We start from the raw sequence: 17,737 nt of genomic DNA on the forward strand, positions 1-17,737 counted from the left end.
CAGGAGGAATTTCCAATACAATGTAAATACACAATCGTGAGAAAGACATTCTTTTCTTGCTTCTGATCTTAGGGAAGATGATTCTTATTTTCTTCAAGTAAATTTGACAGGAATTTTAGCTATGTTCAGATGTCTTGTATATATGTGTGTAAAATTGAAGAATTTCTTTGCCTTAATAAGTTTCTGAAGTTTTATTTTTAATGGATGGGGATTTTGTCAAATATTTATCTTTATTGATATGATTATTGAGTTTTCTTCATTAGTCTGTTTATTTGATGGGTTCATAAAATTATTATATACTTGGATCACCCCCTTTCAGCTTTATTATGCAAATACTTTTACACAGCACTTAATTTGATAATTGTGGAGGAATCCTGCACCATTATGAAATGTTGTTCTCTAGTTTTTGTTTTTTTTTTTTGTTTTTTTTTTTCTTGCAATTTCTTTGCTGCTTTTTGTCAGCAATTTCTTTGCCTGATTTTTGTCATGAGTGTAAAGAAGATTTCATGGTGGATTGTTGTGATAAGTCAGGAGTGCCTGGAATGTAGAGCATGGCCAGATCAGAGACCTCCTAGTGAGGACTGCAGGAATCTGGCCCCCTCTATTTTAGAAACATTGTCTCTTACCCACAACCCCCAAGCAATACTATTAGGTCTCTAATCCTTTAATCTTAACTGGTCTTTTGTAGATCATGTAACCAGAGGACAGGACAAAGGTCAAGTAGCCTTAGAAGCTCCCTCCCTCCCCCTACCTGCCTGCCCACCAGAACACCAACCGCACCTCTTTGCCCTTTAAGCTTTCCTACCTAAACCTCTGCTTCTGCCATAATAAAAGAGTTGTCCACTGACACCGTCTCCAGGGTGTTTCTTCTTGCCATACTCGCTGTCACCCGAGGAGGCCCCTCTCTCCCCATCGGTCTATCTCCTTGCCGGTGAGAGGGGCCCATGCACAATTATTGCTTTTTCTCAACTACTCTTTAAATTATTTTAAAAATATTTTATAGATATTTTGAGAATTTCATATATTTTTAATCATAGTTAAACCATGTTCCCCATCTCTCCCCTCCAGATTCTGTGCCTTCAATTATTATTTTTTAAGGCTTACTGAGTCTAATTGATCTCCACGAATGCTCTTGGATATGGGTCCAACCCCAAGAGTATGGTCAAACTACAAGATGTCTACCCTCACAGATAAATGACTTTCCAAAAGCACCTTTTCCCCCTACTTTTGGTTCTATTCTCCCAAAGTGAATTTGTATATTTATTTGTTGCTAGTATCTGCAATCACTATTACAAATTCTGCCCTACATAGTACTTTCTACACACCTGAATTATTTTGCTAGTATCAATTGTAATTGTCTTTTATGACAAAATATTTTTCCATTTTTCTTGTGATTTTTTTTTCTGTAATGTGCTAGTGAGAAATTTGGTTTAAAGTTTGAAACTATTTGGAAATTTCTAATTATAGTTCTACTGTTTAATTCTAATTAATTCTACTGTGGTCTATGAGAAGTCATTATACCATATCCTCTTATGTAAATTTACTTAATGTTTTTTACAGTCAACATTGCAGTATCTCTTTCCAAATACTACATGTGAGTTTACTGAGAATGTGGACTTTCATGTTAAAAAAATAGTTTACAGATATCAATTATGCCCTGTTGATTTCTGGCATCAAGAGATTTGATAACTGCTCAACCTGCCCACTCCTAATAGTTTATCTTTTCACACTATATCAATTACATTACTTTTCCCTATTTTTTTAATGGTTATCCTGGGTTTGTAGCATCAGTGTGTGGCTAATTCAGGCCCACATTTAAATATTGTGATCCTGGTTCCATGGTGGCCCACTACCTTATATTAACTAAGAATTCCAAATTCCTTCTGTCACTGTGGTTAGTTTCACTTATGCATAAGTTTACATGAAAATCAGTAGACAGGTATGTATGCAGAGATGGCTAGAAGGGACATGAGCATGCATAATTCTACTTTAACTTTCATTGTTTTAAAGATTGCTGTCTGCTAGATACAAACTTAGAACACTGCTTGTATTTTATTTTCAATTATTAATTATGTAGCACTTTGTTTATGTAGACTTATATTTCAGAATTATGATATTTCTTTATGATATTCTCTTTTATCATGTTTAAGGGACAAATCTACAGGCATTCAATTTATTAAATATTTTTGTGTTAGAGATGTTTCTCCACTTTTGACACATAAATTCAAAATTATGAAGAAAAATTCAAATTCTTTTTCTTCACTCAAATATTTTATATTTCACTCCATTAATTATTATTTTTGTGGATGTTGGAAGGAAATAATAAGTGATTGTGGTATTGCTTCTCTGTTGGTAATATTTTCTCCTCCTTGGGTTCCTTCCAAAACACTTTTTTTTGTATTTAATATTTTAGAGTAGATATGATATGACTAAGTGTATATGTTTGATTTTTCCTTCTATTTTTTACTTTGACATTTTTTTCCTAATTTTTATTTTCTGAGCTTATAAAAATTGTAAGTTGGTGTTTTGTGAAATTTCTGTTTTTCTTCTGAATGTTGCTTCCACTTCATTCGTCCCTTCTTGAACTCTCGTTATCTGTTTGTAATATCTTTGTAGTTGTCTCATAGTTCTTGACTGTTCTGTCATTCTTCCATTATATTTTTCTTTTTTCTGTTTGCTTTCCATTGTAGAAGTTTTGACCACAGCATGACAGGCAGAGGTCTTGTCCTTAGAGTGCCTAGAATGCTCATGAGCTTACCAAAGATACTTTTATTTGAACTGAATTGTTTTTAAATCTTGGCATTGCATTTCAATTTTTTCTTAGTTTTCCCATCTGTCTTCTTACATTGCCCATCTGTTGCTTCATGCTGCGCACTTTCTCCATTAAAACCCTCAGGATATCAATAAATGTATTTGACTTTACAATTAAATAGCTAAAGCATATTCCACCAGATCAGCCTGGTACTGATGCTTGTTGTGTCTCTTCAAGTATTGTTTTGCTTAGTAGTGTGGTGTAGTATTTTTGCTTTCTTGTTTTGTTTTCTGGAAATGTGGTCATGGTAGCCTGGATAGAAGCAGATTAATAGGTGCTTGTTAGTATATTGGAGATGCTTAATTTCTTAAAACAATCAAAACAAAATTATTGGGGGTCCTCAATACCACATTCTCATATTTAGATAGAGCTTCCAAAATAAAAATAAACAAAAAATTCAAAGTGAATACATTGTAGATGAACTGGATTGAACATATATACATTCTATCTATCTATCTATCTATCTATCTATCTATCTATCTATGGGCACAAAACAAAGCTCAATAAGCACTAAAATATCAAGACAATTCCTTGTGTTCTATCAGACCACAATGGAATAAAAGTAAAAATCAATAAAGAGAGAAAATACAGAAACTATAAAAACATTGAGGACTTAATGCATTTTTCAATAAGCAGTGGCTCATTGAAGAAAAAAAAGAGGAAAAAAATAATTCCTCGAGACAAAAGAAAATGCAAACACAGTTTATTAGAACCTCTTTGAGGCAACTGAGGTAGTCCTACAAGGAAAGTTTATAGCAATAAGAGCTCACATGTTTAAAAATTGAGAAACAGTGATTAGAAGCATTCACTTGGAACTGGGCATTTATCAGACATATATTCTCTGTGTGTGAACATTTGTGAAACTCTATAATAACCTTTTTCTGTTGCAAAAAGAAGTTTCCTTGATGAGTCGTATACAGTATACTTTGTAAATATAAAGATCCATATTTATCACACAGTAAGAAATTTCATTTGTCTAGCAATATGAGAGAGATAGGGTTTTCTCTGGGATTTATGACCTCTCTGGCCATATGGACTTGGCTATATTTACAGTGCCACCCATGAGTTCCCTCTCACTGAGAGGAGTTTAAGTCCAATTGGATAGCTATTGACTACTTTCTAGAAAAGTGTCACTACTGCAACAATAGAGATTGTTTGCTCTGCCATTTATTATGTTTTACAACTGGGCTGGACCATTGACTGATTTTATCCCTTAGCAGCTTGCAAAGTTTCCTGTAGAATTATGAAAGCTAATCTTCAGGGATTAGGCTTCCAGGTTTGTCCCAGCTCCATTATTCCAAGTCCTGTATCCAAAGTACGCACTGCCTTCAGCAATAGGGTCTTACCTTCAAGTTCTGGGAGCTAATCAAAGGCTCTGAAAATGAAGGCTGTAACTGGCTAAGTTTTAGAGAATGAGAGACTGCAGAGTCCATGTCCATGGATAGGACTCTTATACTAAACTTCACTCATCCACAGCTCAGAGACCATTGCAGAAAAGGGGGTGAAAATATTGTAAGAGCCAAGTTGGTGCATTAACATAAGGAATCAGCAGCTTTCAGGCCTCTGGACAATTGCTTATCAACTTGGAACAATGGTGTCAGCATGCACAAAACCCATGCTGACTCAATCAGACAGAAACCCAGCATAGAACAAGGGAAATGGGTATCAGACTCCAACCATAGCTAAGGAACTATTGACAAATCATTACAGTGGGGTGAGGGAAAGTATATCTTTTTTAAGGGAGTGACACTACATAGACTGACTAGATTCCAGTGGCTGAACTTGCACTGAGGGAAATCTGGATATAAAGCTTGATGGGATAGACTTAGCATATTTGACAGAACATCTGAAATCTGTTGGGGGCATGGAGAGTCAAGGTGGGTGAAGTGTGCTTAAATTTGATTAAGATATATTATATGAAATGCACAAAAATTCAATAAAAATAAGAGCCCTTGCTACTCTTGTGTAGGACAAAGGTTCATTCCATCACAAAGTAGTTCACAATCATCTGTAACTCCAGTTCCAGATGACCAGATGTGCTTTTCTGGCTTTCACAGGCATCAGGCATATTTGTGATTCACATAAATACATGTAGACAAAGACACACATAAAAACAAAAACAAAACAAAACAAAAAACAAGCAAATCACAGGTGAAACACCTAAGGAAATTGTGAAGGCTCCTTACAAAGCTGCCTATTGATCTGTTATTTGCTCCAGCCATACCGCTCTTGGACATATACACAAAGACTGTATAAGCCTAGTTCAGAAATATCTGTTCATCCCTGTTCATTGCTGCCCTTTTCATAATAGCCAGGTATCCATCAACTAATTCATCAGTTCCACGTACACATGGAATATTCAGCTCCTAAGATCACCCCCGGCAGAGGTGGTGTCAAACACAGACCCATTTCAGCTCAATTAAACAAGGGCCCAAAGGGGAGGTGAGAAATAGGTGGTGGGTCAGCATTAGATCGAGAAGTATTTGAGTTGAGAATGGTTGCTGTTGGGTGAGGGAGAGAATGACTTACATACGACCACTGGTTGAGCTGACGATAGTCCAGTGGAACCATTTACACTGAAGGACATTTGGGTACAAACAACTGAATGAATAGGACTCAGCATGTATGGAAGAGTACATAGGTTCAGTGTGTGTGGGGGGGTGGAATGGGGAGGTGGGTCTGGATTTGAATGGGAAATGTATGAAATTTTAAAAGCTCAATTAAAAGAAAGAAAACAAAATAACCAAATTCCCAGGTAAATGGATGAAACTGGAAACAGTCATCCTGATTATGGTAACCCAGACCTAGAAAGGCAAAGGTTACATGTCCTTTGTCATAGTAGAATGCTGGCTTTGAAATCTTATATATACATGTAACAATGCATAAAACCAACCAAAGAGTTTTTTCTTTGAAGAGGGAATTAAGATTGACAAATTATTAGTTAATATGACAAAAATAAAGTGAGAACAACTCAAGTGAACTAGATTAGAGATGAAAAATATCTCATAGAATTACATCAAGTGAAATACAATGTTTAGAAACTGTTTTGAAAATTTATACTCCCAAACATGGAAAACCTAGAAGAAATAATGAATTTCTAAATGCATAACATTTACCAAAATTAAAGCTAGAAGATTTAAATAACTTAACAGGACCCATTATAAATAATGAGATTAAAATTCTAATCAAAATTCTCCTCTCTAAGAAGGACTGGATCAAGTAACTGATGGATTCTATCACCTTCTTTTGGTCCATTTGAGACTGGATATCACTTTAGCCCCAGGTCTGGATACCAATCTGGTCTCCATATCAGAGAGTTCAACCTGGTCTGCTTCCCCAGGACTAGGATTAAAGGTGCACACTGCCATGCTTGGCTTCTATCAAACTTTTAAGGACGATCTCACACCAAATGTAAATTGTTCTACAAAATAGAAAAACGAAAGAACAGTACAGATTTAATTCTATGAATCCAGTATGACCCTGGTACCAAACTCAGGAAAAGGCACATAAAATAAAAGTACAGACATATTTTTTTGATGAACATGGGCACAAAATTTCCCAACCAAATCGAATTCAGGAACATTAAGGAGATCATAGATTATAACCATGTGTACTTCATTCTAGAGAGGCCAAGTTTGTTCAACATGTGCAAATCAATAAATGCAATACGCAATGTAAGCAGAAATCACATAATCACCCCAATTCATGTTGTAAAGGCATTTGACAAACGTTAGCACACCTTCAAGATAAAAGCCCCGGATGGTTAACAATAGATGAAGCAGATCTGAAATCAATAAAGACTATACATAATAAACAGAGCCAACATTATGCTAAATGGAGGCAAGCTGAGAGAGTATTTCCTCTAAAATTGGGAATGTGCATGCTTCTCACTCTTATTCAATATAGTGCTAGAAGTCTTAACTATAACAATATGACAAAAAAGAGACATAAAAGGGATTTTTTAAAAAGCAAAGGAAAAGGTCAAACTATTCCTATTTTCAGATGGCATGCTTTGAAATTCTTAAAAACTTTATAGAATCTACTAGAAAACTCTTAAATATAATAACACAGTAAAGTTAAAGGATTAAGAAATATTTAAAAAGCAGTGTGTGTGTGTATATTGTTGAGGAAGGGGAAACAATAGGCAAAAGTACACAAGTCATAAAAGACAATATGTAACTAATTTCTTTTCCAGTTTTAATTCTATTATAATGTTTTTTATCTTTTGATGGACAAGTGAATAAAAAGACAAACTATGTGAAAGTGTAACATCCTAAACACAGCCCCACGCCTTCCTTCATAATGGCCAGTATAACTGTACAGAAATTAACTGTGTAGATGTTGGGGCTGAGTGATTTTCTTTTGAGTGGCTACATCCATCTAGCAGGTGTGATGTTTTATTTGTAAGTATATTAAAATAAATGGATTTTCAGCAAAAAAGGGAGCCAGAAGTCAGGCTACCAGCATTGTCTGAAAGTTCTGGCTTGCAAAGAATCACTTTCTCTCTCTCTCAGCTTACACACCCACCTCTCTTTTAGCCTTCATTATTACCAAATAGTCCTTTCTTAATGAGAGTCACATGAGTTCTTATAATTCAATCATATTAACTCAGGGAGTGGGTGATGTGCATCAGAACACAGAACCATGTTTCCAGGATAATAATCTGCAGAATCAGGACATGAGAGAGCAGGAGATAGTTCTCATCTCTTCTCAATATATGTTAAAAATATAGCCAACATATATTCCCTAATATTTGTCAGTACTAACTGTAGCTATCACTATGGAATTTTACATAGCACTTATGCATCAATACACTTTTAAGTTCTGGACACTCAGTAATAAGAAACTGTACAGAGGAAGGAATGACTGTGATCTAGAATGCTAGATCATAGTCAACAGTTACATCCCAGTGTTGACCCAGGGGTTGCAGAATCGTACTAACACTAAAAAATGTTCTTTTTGGAAAAGAAAGGTGTTAGGAAATTAAAGTTAATTAGACTCAAAGGGAAAACAACTGTAAAAAGAAGAATATGATCAAGCAAATTGCTTAATGACTGAGTATATACATGCTAAAGATTTATTTATAAATAAATCTCAGTAGACCAAATAACTTTACTGATCAGAAGTCATTGGAATTTATAGAAAACAAGTTACAAAAGTAAAGAAGAAACTAATAAAATTTTGTATAATTAATATAAAAAAATTCCTTTTAGTTAAAATAAACATCTATACAGAATTTAAAAATGAAATTATACATATAAAATAATTTATAAGGTATATAATGCATTTCTTTAAAATAATGTCTAATGATCGGTTAATATTTTGTCCCATGATATTCTTTGAGTGATATTAGTTAACTCTGAGTGGTATTAGCTATCTCTGTAAACTGCAGTGAGATCCCTGACCCAAGCATCCTGTTAAAGACTAAAAGTTTTCATCACGATGCTGGTGATTCCAATCCAAGATTGAGCTGGCTCACAACTTTGGGACTCTGTTGATGTGAAATATCAGATTTCAAAGCAAACCACTCACAACACCAGTCATGAAGTAGAGACTGGGGTTCCTACAACTTTCTTAAAGGGCACTTTGGCATTGCATAAAGACTTCCCACTCAGCTCCACATCTTTAAAATGTATGGTAGCTGGGGCTGGAGAGATGGTTCAGTGGTTAAGAGCACTAACTTTTCCTGAAGAAGACCTGGATTGAATACCAGCACCCACATGGCAGCTAACAACCATCTGTAACTTCAGTTACAGAAGATCAGATTCTTTCTTCTATCCTCTAGTGGGCATTGCAGGACGTGAGTGCACCTACATACATGCATGCATAATACTTATACACATAAAACACACACACACACACACACACACACACACACACACACACACACACACACAGAGTACAGTACCAGCCAGCATGGTGGTCCAAGACTTTAACACCCTGACTCCACAGGTAGAGGCAAGCAGATCTCTGTGAATTTGAGATAGCCTGGTCTACATAGTGAGGTCCGTGCAAGTCAGGAGTACAGGGAGACCCTGTCTCAAAAACAAGCAAATGAAAAATCAAACCCCTATCCCAAAACAACTACAGTACCACCTTATACTACTGTCCTGGGGACAAGCTTGATGACTGCACTGGTTTGAACGAGAATGCCCCCTCCCCCGAAGGGCTCTAAGTATTTGGCCAGTTTGTCCATAGTTGGTGTCACTGTTTTGCAAGGTCTCAGAGGGTTTGGACAAGTTGGAGGAAGCAAGTAACTGGGGGCAGGCTTAGAGAGTTACTAAGCTTTGTTGGATTTTGATTGGCTCTCTGCTTCCAGTGCCCACTTCAAGATGTGAGTGCACATCATTCTACTTGGGCCACCTCCTGCCATCATGATCCACAATGACTGACTCTGGTCTCTCCTGGACCCTGAAATAGTGAGCTCAAATAACCTCTTCCTCCTTGAAGTTACTTTGGTCAGTGTTTTATCCACAGCAACAGAAAAGTAACTTATACAGTGACATAAGCTACAAACAATTGAGGGATCTTTGAGGGGGAGTCAGCACCCATAATATAGCCGATAGAGTTATGCACAAAACATTAAACTAAATGACACATTGCATTCAATATAGTACAACACACTCAATATGAATTTAAACTTGATTCCATTATAAAATACAGAGCTATTATTTCATATTAATAAAGCTAATACCCAGTCCATAAATTTTTATTGATGAATACTTAAAACTACTATTTCTTGTGTCATGTCTCTCAGTGGAAACTATTTCTATCCAAAGGTAAGACTGAACTCCAATAATACATTAATATTATTATATTTCATACTGTAATCACTCTAAATGTCATCTAATGAATTTTGTGATTAAGTATAATTTGACATATTTTAATCTATTCAATTTCAATGAGTAATTTTGGTGCTTTGTTTCAACTCTTTAAAGGTGGATTTTTCATAATAGACGTCTTAAGCAGTTATCTTGCAACATAATTAGAAATTAATATATATTATTTATGGCTTAATCAAATGGATTGTAAATTGATGTGAGATTTCATTGCCGCATCACTGTGGGTCTAATCACTGATATTTCATTTGCACATTGTCTTCACCCACCTTGTACAATATTAAATAGGGAGAGGGATTTGAAACTCATGGGAACAGGTACAGCACAGGATATTTTTAAATATTTGTGTTTTATAAAGTGAGTCAGAAGAAAGACATAAGAGTTGTACTTCCATTGTATTATACAGCAAAAATTTCAAGGGCCATTTGAAAGGTACCCATTCAAGCAAGCACGAAGGCCATGTTTTTTCTCTACACTACACAAAACATATTATATATTTATACACACACACACACGTGTATGTTGTAAAAGTCATGTTTGTGGACATCCGCAAAGTCAGCAGAAGGTATACAAATGAGAGACTGTAATTCATTGCCTCCTGTGGTACATTTTGCAGTAAATGAAGGAAACAGAAACTTTTAGAATTCTTAATAGGCCTCTCAAGTGCTTTTTGTAAATTATATGACTTTAGTTCATTAGAAATTTTCTTAGTTATATATTACAGAATATATTTCAAAAGAGAAATATTATATACTGTGATTTATTTTTTTAAAAAATTTAGGGGCTGGAGAGATGACTTTGCAGTTAAGAGCACTGACTGCCCTTGCAGAGGACCCGGGTTCGATTCCCAGCACCAACATGGTGGCTACAAACGGTCCTTAACTCCAGTTCCAGGGGAATCCGAAGCCCTCTTCTGACCTCTGTGGCATTGCACAACACGGGTGCACTCACATACATGCAGGCAATAAACTTGTAGTCATAAAATAAAAATAATAAATAAAATATAAAAAATTTAAATAAAATTAGGCCCATCTGTAAAGAGGAAAACAATATCTAATTTCTTGTAATATTTAAGTTATAGCCTTATTTGTATTTCAAGTATACAAAAAAAAATGTCTCACGGTAAGAAGTCGTTGTGCACTGACTCCCACATAATTGATTATTTTCAGTATTTTCCAAAGTTATAGCTCTTTAGAATGATGATTACTAATTAGTTCAGATTCTACATAACACAATCATTTGTTTACAGAAACAAAAAATATTAGGCCTGGCTCTTTTTCTTGGATGAAGGGCTAAAGGAATTTAATACTTGCTTCAGTAATCCTAATATCAAAATCCACTTTTGAAAATTCAAATTGACAAAATTAAATATCAGAAAAAAATCAACAACTCACATTAATTATTTACAAAATAAGCACAAAATTTCTGTATTTGAGAAAAATTCAATGATCCAAAACTAATATTCAATAGAGAAGAAACTAAATAACCCAATGTACTGAGCATTAATTCAACAGCAGTTCTTAATTTACTTTTTGAAGCAGACATATTAAAATATTCTTTGTTGAAAAGAGAATTTTAAACATCTTTTGAAAATATTACAGTTGTCTGAGATATAGGGACACATTGCATAATTCTATATTTCAATGAGGAATGAACATGACCTAGAAAAACTTTATTAAAGGGACATTTTAATAAGACTAAATTTTATAAGTCTTAGTATAACTGTTGTTGGAAGATCTACAAAAAAATGTTTGGTTGATTTAGTACTTCTCTCACAGAGGGAACATGGTTACAAATTTAATAACCAGTCAATGAGAATTTCTCTTTTATCAAACCTTCTTCTAGAAGGAAAACAAATATGTAATTAAAAGTCACTGTTCTGTCTTCATATGGTTGATTTGGTGTTTTCAAGATATCTTCAGAAAGTTCTATTTTTTTTCTAGAATCTTCAAGAAGATCTGAATTAGAAAGTCTTCAGAGAACAAGCATTTGGCTGACTTAAGATCTCCATCCCCCTTTGACCAAAATAGCCATTCTTGTGTGCATAGAGACTGGTTTTCTAAAAAAATATATTGGCTGAGCAGAGGGATTTAAAAGCAAGGACAAAGAAGTGGAATCATTAGATTCATTTAATCTGTGCCATGCTTTTACAATGCTTTCATAGTAATTTCAACTAAGAATTGAAAATTAAAATAAAATATAAATCATTGTTATATATTTTCAAAATTGTAGATGAAAACATTTGAAATATTCATGCCTAATGTTTTCTATCGTATGCAATGTAGCCATGAATTCATTAAGAGTATATTTTAAGGTAGAGTCTACCTGTATCTGTTTACTTGGATAATACTCCATTACCTATAAAACTGATTTGTTGGAATTGTGTTACATTTGAGTAGCAACATAGTCATTAACCGAAAACCTATGAAGGAATAAATACATAGAAAAGTGTGCTGATTCTCTTCACTGGATAAGAGTTGATCATAGAAAGTTAAAGGAGTATGATTTTCATGGAAGAGCATTTATTACTAAGGGGCAATTGAACCTTTGAAAATAAAAATATCCATATAACATGAATCTTTATAAGAATACCTGAAGTTAGAGAAATTAGAATTTTCAATATAGACATATTTTCTTCAAGTAATATAGATAGATGATAGATAGAAAATAGATAGATGGATGGATAGATAGATGATAGATAGATAGATAGATAGATAGATGGAGGGATGATGCATGGATGGATGGATTAATGGAAGGATAGGTAGATAGAAAGAAAGAAAGAAAAGGTACGTACATAGGTACTTGATAGACTGTAGACACAATGGTACTAAGTAGACAGATGACAGATGATAGAGAAATATTTGGTAGGTGAAAGGGTAGGTAGGTGACCGAGAGAAAGGGTTTTTTTTTTTTTTAAACAGGTTCACCCTATATCTGCAGTTGACCTGTACATTGGGCTGGCTGGCCTTGTTCTCACAGAAATTTGCTTGTTTCTGCCTCCCGAGTACAGCAGTTAGAGGCATGAGCCACCATGCCTAGATGTATATGTATATTTTGTTATATACATTTATTCCTACTAAAATATGTTCTTGTTTCATGTACAATTTTCCTTCAGCTGTTAAAACACTTTTAAGTAATGTTCATTGTGTTGTCATCATGCAGATCTTGTTCAGGCACTCATATTGTTGAGATTTCATGGGCGCAGTTTCCCTATTATGTCTGGAAGACACCATCTACCAGCAAGTGTCCTGGTCCTTGAGGCTTACAAACTTACTGCTACATAATGACGGCATAGATAATATGAGATTGTGTATGGGGGGAAATTTCACAAATCTGAATGAAGAGCTACAGGTAATCATATATGATAGATGATGATGATAGATAGATAGATAGATAGATAGATAGATGATAGATAGAGATAGATAGATTGATAGATGATAGATAGATAGATAGATGATGATAGATAGATAGATTGATTGATTGATAGATGATAGATAGATAGATGATAGATAGATAGATAGATGATAGATAGATGATAGATAGATAGATAGGTAGATGATACGTAGACGATAGATAGATGATAGAAAGACAGATGATAGATGATAGATAGATAGATAGATAGATAGATAGATAGATAGATAGAAGATAGATGATAGACAGATAGATAGATGATAGATTGGGTGTATGTGTACATGTGTGTGAGCATATTTATTTAAAAGTAGTTAAATAAATAGTTGAGATGGAATAGGGTAAAAATGAGTTGGGGGAGAGGGAGGGGTGGAAATGATATAAAGAAAATACTTGTGGATGCGATTCTCAAAACTGTATTTTAAAAATCACATTATACATTACTTAACTTTAAACACATACTTCTGTTTTCTGAAGAATAAAAGAAAAGGATGATTAGAAAGCTTGTGTTCAAAAATAGCGTGAAGTTTGTGGTTCAAGCATTGCACACTACAGAAGACTAATGAGAGGATGCTCAGAGCCTTGGACCTGTGTGCAGAACAGGGGTCATTCTGCCTGCCATGTTTCAGTCACACTGCTGTAATCAACCACTTTAGAAATTATCCTTGGGCTAAATTGACCACTTGGTAATCATTCGTGCAGAATATATCGTTCTTAACATGATGTTTTAAAAGGGTCATGATGACCGCCTTTTACTGGAACCACACATTTGGAACTATGACTCAAAAAGAAAGCATGAAAAGCCTAACTATAACTTCCATCCATAGGTAAACCTAACCATGTCTTAAACTCACATGTCTAATTGTATTTTAAATACATGGCTGTGTAATTTTGTGTAAATATAAATAACTCCTTATACTTGCAGTCTAATTAATTAAGACACGTAACAGTAACAAGAGTTTCGTATTTTCAAATTACTCACCTCTCAGTATTAAAGCTAAAGATGACAGTGATGACTTAATAATTATTTTGGTTTGAAGCATGAATCATTCAGGAATTGGTTTCTAGTCATTTATTTCATTTTCCTTGAGAAAAAAAATGAGAAAATGGTATTAAAATCAGTATTAAAAACATTTAGAGAAATAATTTGTGACAATGATTAAATACTGAATTCTACTCCAGAGGGGAATTGAAGGTATAAAATGAGATGGTGCAATTTCCTGCTGTGTATCACAGGCTCTCTACTGAAGAAACTCTCTTGTCTCTTCTTTTGTTTATTGTTTTCAGTATGCCATAGCTTCTGCCTAACACACTTAACTGTTTACTGACATTTTTTTCTCTCACAAATCATTATTATTATTTGACAAATACTATAAAAATATACATAGCTAGCCTAAGAAAGAGCTGTCACTTAGTCCTAAGTGATAACTTCAGTTTGGAGCCAGGGTGATGTGCCTGCTTGAGTATCTGCTGAACATCTCAAAGTTCTGGGGGGGAGATGCAGATTAGTTTCTGCCTCCAAGGACGTACCAAACTGGCATCAATCACAAATACCTCCCTAGTTCTTCACTGACTTCTTTTAAGTTATTTTGAAACTTTCCTTATGCACATATTCTGCATTACCATTGAAAAATGTTCAATAAGACACAGTTTTTTACCTAAAAATAAATCCAGTAACTATGAAACAATGATACCTCACTTGTAAAAATAAAGAGAATTTCAGTAGTTCCAGGATAAAGAGTCCCTGCAGGAAGGAATTTGGAAAACTGAACTGAGGTATTCATATGAAAAAGAATTAAATGGGATTTATGATAATTTTAAACAGTCCTTATATATGAAATTATTTTGAAGAGGGATTTGTTTACATTTTTGTTTGCTTATTTGTTCATTTTCTGAGATAGTCTTGCTATGAAGGTCTAGCTGGGTAGAACTGCTTTTGTGGACCAGGTTGGTCCCAAACTTATATTCTCTTGAATGTACCCTGAAAAGGTGATGGAATTAGAGGTGTGTGCCAGCATACTCAACTGGGGAGTGACTATTCAAACCTTTTATACTTTAATACTAAGTATAATTTAGGATTTATTTTTAGTTATTGAGATAAAGCCTCTGCAGTTTCAGTTGGCCTGGAACTCACTATGTAGATCAGGCTGGTTTCAATCTCACAGAGATCTGCTTGCCTCTGCCCCCAGACTGTGAGTACTGGGATTAAAGACATGAGCCAGTATACCTTTCTTACATTTTCTTTTTAAGTAAACATATTTGATCTTGGTAGCAAAAAATGATATTTATGTAAAAAAAAACCTAAATAACTTTTGTTCAAAGATGTAGACCTGCTATTTGCATCACTTTTTTCCAATGTATATTTTGTTTTTTTCTGCACTTCATAAATACATCATTCATAGTTAGACTCCCTCCCCTATATACACCCCCATAGCCCACTCAATTGTTTTCATGCATTCTGTCATATATGATAAGGCCTATTGAGTCACCTTTGGGTAGCCAGATTTCCCCTGGTGTGAGTTAATCCACTGGAGCCTGTTCAGCCTGTGTAGCATCACCCCTTTAAATAAGACCAGCTCTCCCTCACCTATCAGTGATCATCTTTCAAGCGTTCCTTCGCTGAGATTGGGGCCTCCTGCCCAGTTCCCCAGTTCTCTGCTGCATTTTTGTCAGATTGAATTTGGATGGTTCTTGTGCATGCTGTTACCATTGCTGTAAGTTCATATGAACAAATTTCCAGAAGCCGGGAAAACTCTGTTTCGTTTTGGGCATCTATCAACAATGATTCTTAAAATCTTTCTGTTCCTTCTTTTGAATGGTCCCTGAGCCCTTGGTGCGTGAGGTTTAATGTCAGAGTCCTATCCAGGGACATGCATTCTGAAGTCTCTTATTCTTTATACTTTGACCAGTTGGCACTTTCTGTGCTAATCACCCTCTGCTGCATGAGGAAGCTTCAGTGGTGAGAGTTAAGAGATGCAGCCATTTTTTAAAAGTCTCTACTTTTGATTACATCCTGATAAGTTCACTTTATACTTTGTGAATCTATTTGAATGTCTAGTAATGTCATAGCAGACAAATGGAATAGTCTCTCTTTGCTCCCCATGGTGTTTAGGTTTCCAGAAGAAATTGCTCAGCTGACTATCTCTGCATAGAAATTTACTATGAGCACAAATAGTGTCTGAGGTGGATTGTGCTACTTCAAACCCAACCTTGAGCATGTCAGGCCACCTCCCACACAGCACACTAGCCCTCATATTGTGCCTTTCTTCCTTGTGTGTGATCTCTTACAGTCTTTCTCAAAGCACCATGTTAGACACTTATTCATAGGCTGTCAATCCTTACCTCCTTACACTCTTCTTTCTAAATTTAAAACTCATTAGTATATTCTCATATGCACTTAATTTCATGCTCCTCATAGGCACACATAGAAACATAGAAACACTAACATATGTATTGCTTGATTAGTGAAAATACTTGATTTTTGAATTTTGCTTGTGGTAGATCATGAAATGGTTATACAAATATAACCAATATTCAATATTCATGTATTGAAATACCTATTATATGTACATGATATATGTATTACTTGTAGTCAGGTTCACAGTAAGTATGTGTGTTACAGGGAGCTTTACAGGATGTATTTCTGCAACAAAGGTACTATTCATTAAACATTAGGGAGTGTCTTAGTTATCCTTATAAAATTTATATTAGCTGTTAGTACACTTGTTTAATTATTATGCAGTGCAGAACAGTGGGATAGATATAAGAATTTAAGTTAGTAATGTATAATGGATATTGCTTGCTTATCTATAGCAGTAACCAAATTTGGTGTTCCTACAAGGAATGTCAAAAAATAACTACCATGAATTGTTCCCACTTTCTTCTGTATCTCTGGATTTGGGGGGGGGTATTGGTCTTACTGTCTGTCTGCTTCTTTCCTTGTCTTTACCCTCTTCTCTGTGTCTTCCTTTGTCTTACAGCTTTACCGATCATTTTTCTATCGATTACAACATTTAAGCTGTGTCTACCATATGCAACTAATTTCCTGAGTCCTGAGATTTATTGATTCTAGAGCCCTATTTTCCTAAATTTTTAAAGGCCAGAATAAATAGATAAAATTGAGATTTTCAGTTTAATGGGATTTTTTTCCCTCCAATTCACCAAGAAGATGTCAAACAGAATTTTCTTATTTTATAACTTATATGTTTATGTATTAACTGAGAATAATGTATGTGTATGTGTCTGTCATGAAAATAAAAAGCCTGTATGTAGCAAATATTCTTTGGAACAGAATTATCCCATTTAAGTTTTAAAAAACTGGTGGGATTAGAATGATAATAACTGCTTTGGGTCATGCATACTGTTCAGGGCCAGTAAGTGTTAGAAAAGGAAACTCCTTCTCCCGGAAGACAAGGTTGCACTTTTCCTTTCCCCTTTCATGCTGGGTGTACTGATTAAAAACATAGAGTGCAAGTCCTTTGACTAGGAACATAGTTCCAAGAGAAATCTGAAGGAACAATTTCTCAGAGGAGATTCTTAGGCCCCATCCTTTCTTTTAATGGATGAAATGTGTCAGCCTGTCTTTATCCAGGGATCACCGTAATATGGCATCACACCACAGCAGATATATTAGTATGCATTTGCATGTATGTGTGCGTGTGTGTGTGTGTGTGTGTGT

This window comes from Nannospalax galili, unplaced genomic scaffold, assembly GCF_000622305.1.
Source record: "Nannospalax galili isolate Female #2095 unplaced genomic scaffold, S.galili_v1.0 scaffold206, whole genome shotgun sequence".
Classification (NCBI taxonomy): Eukaryota; Metazoa; Chordata; class Mammalia; order Rodentia; family Spalacidae; genus Nannospalax; species Nannospalax galili.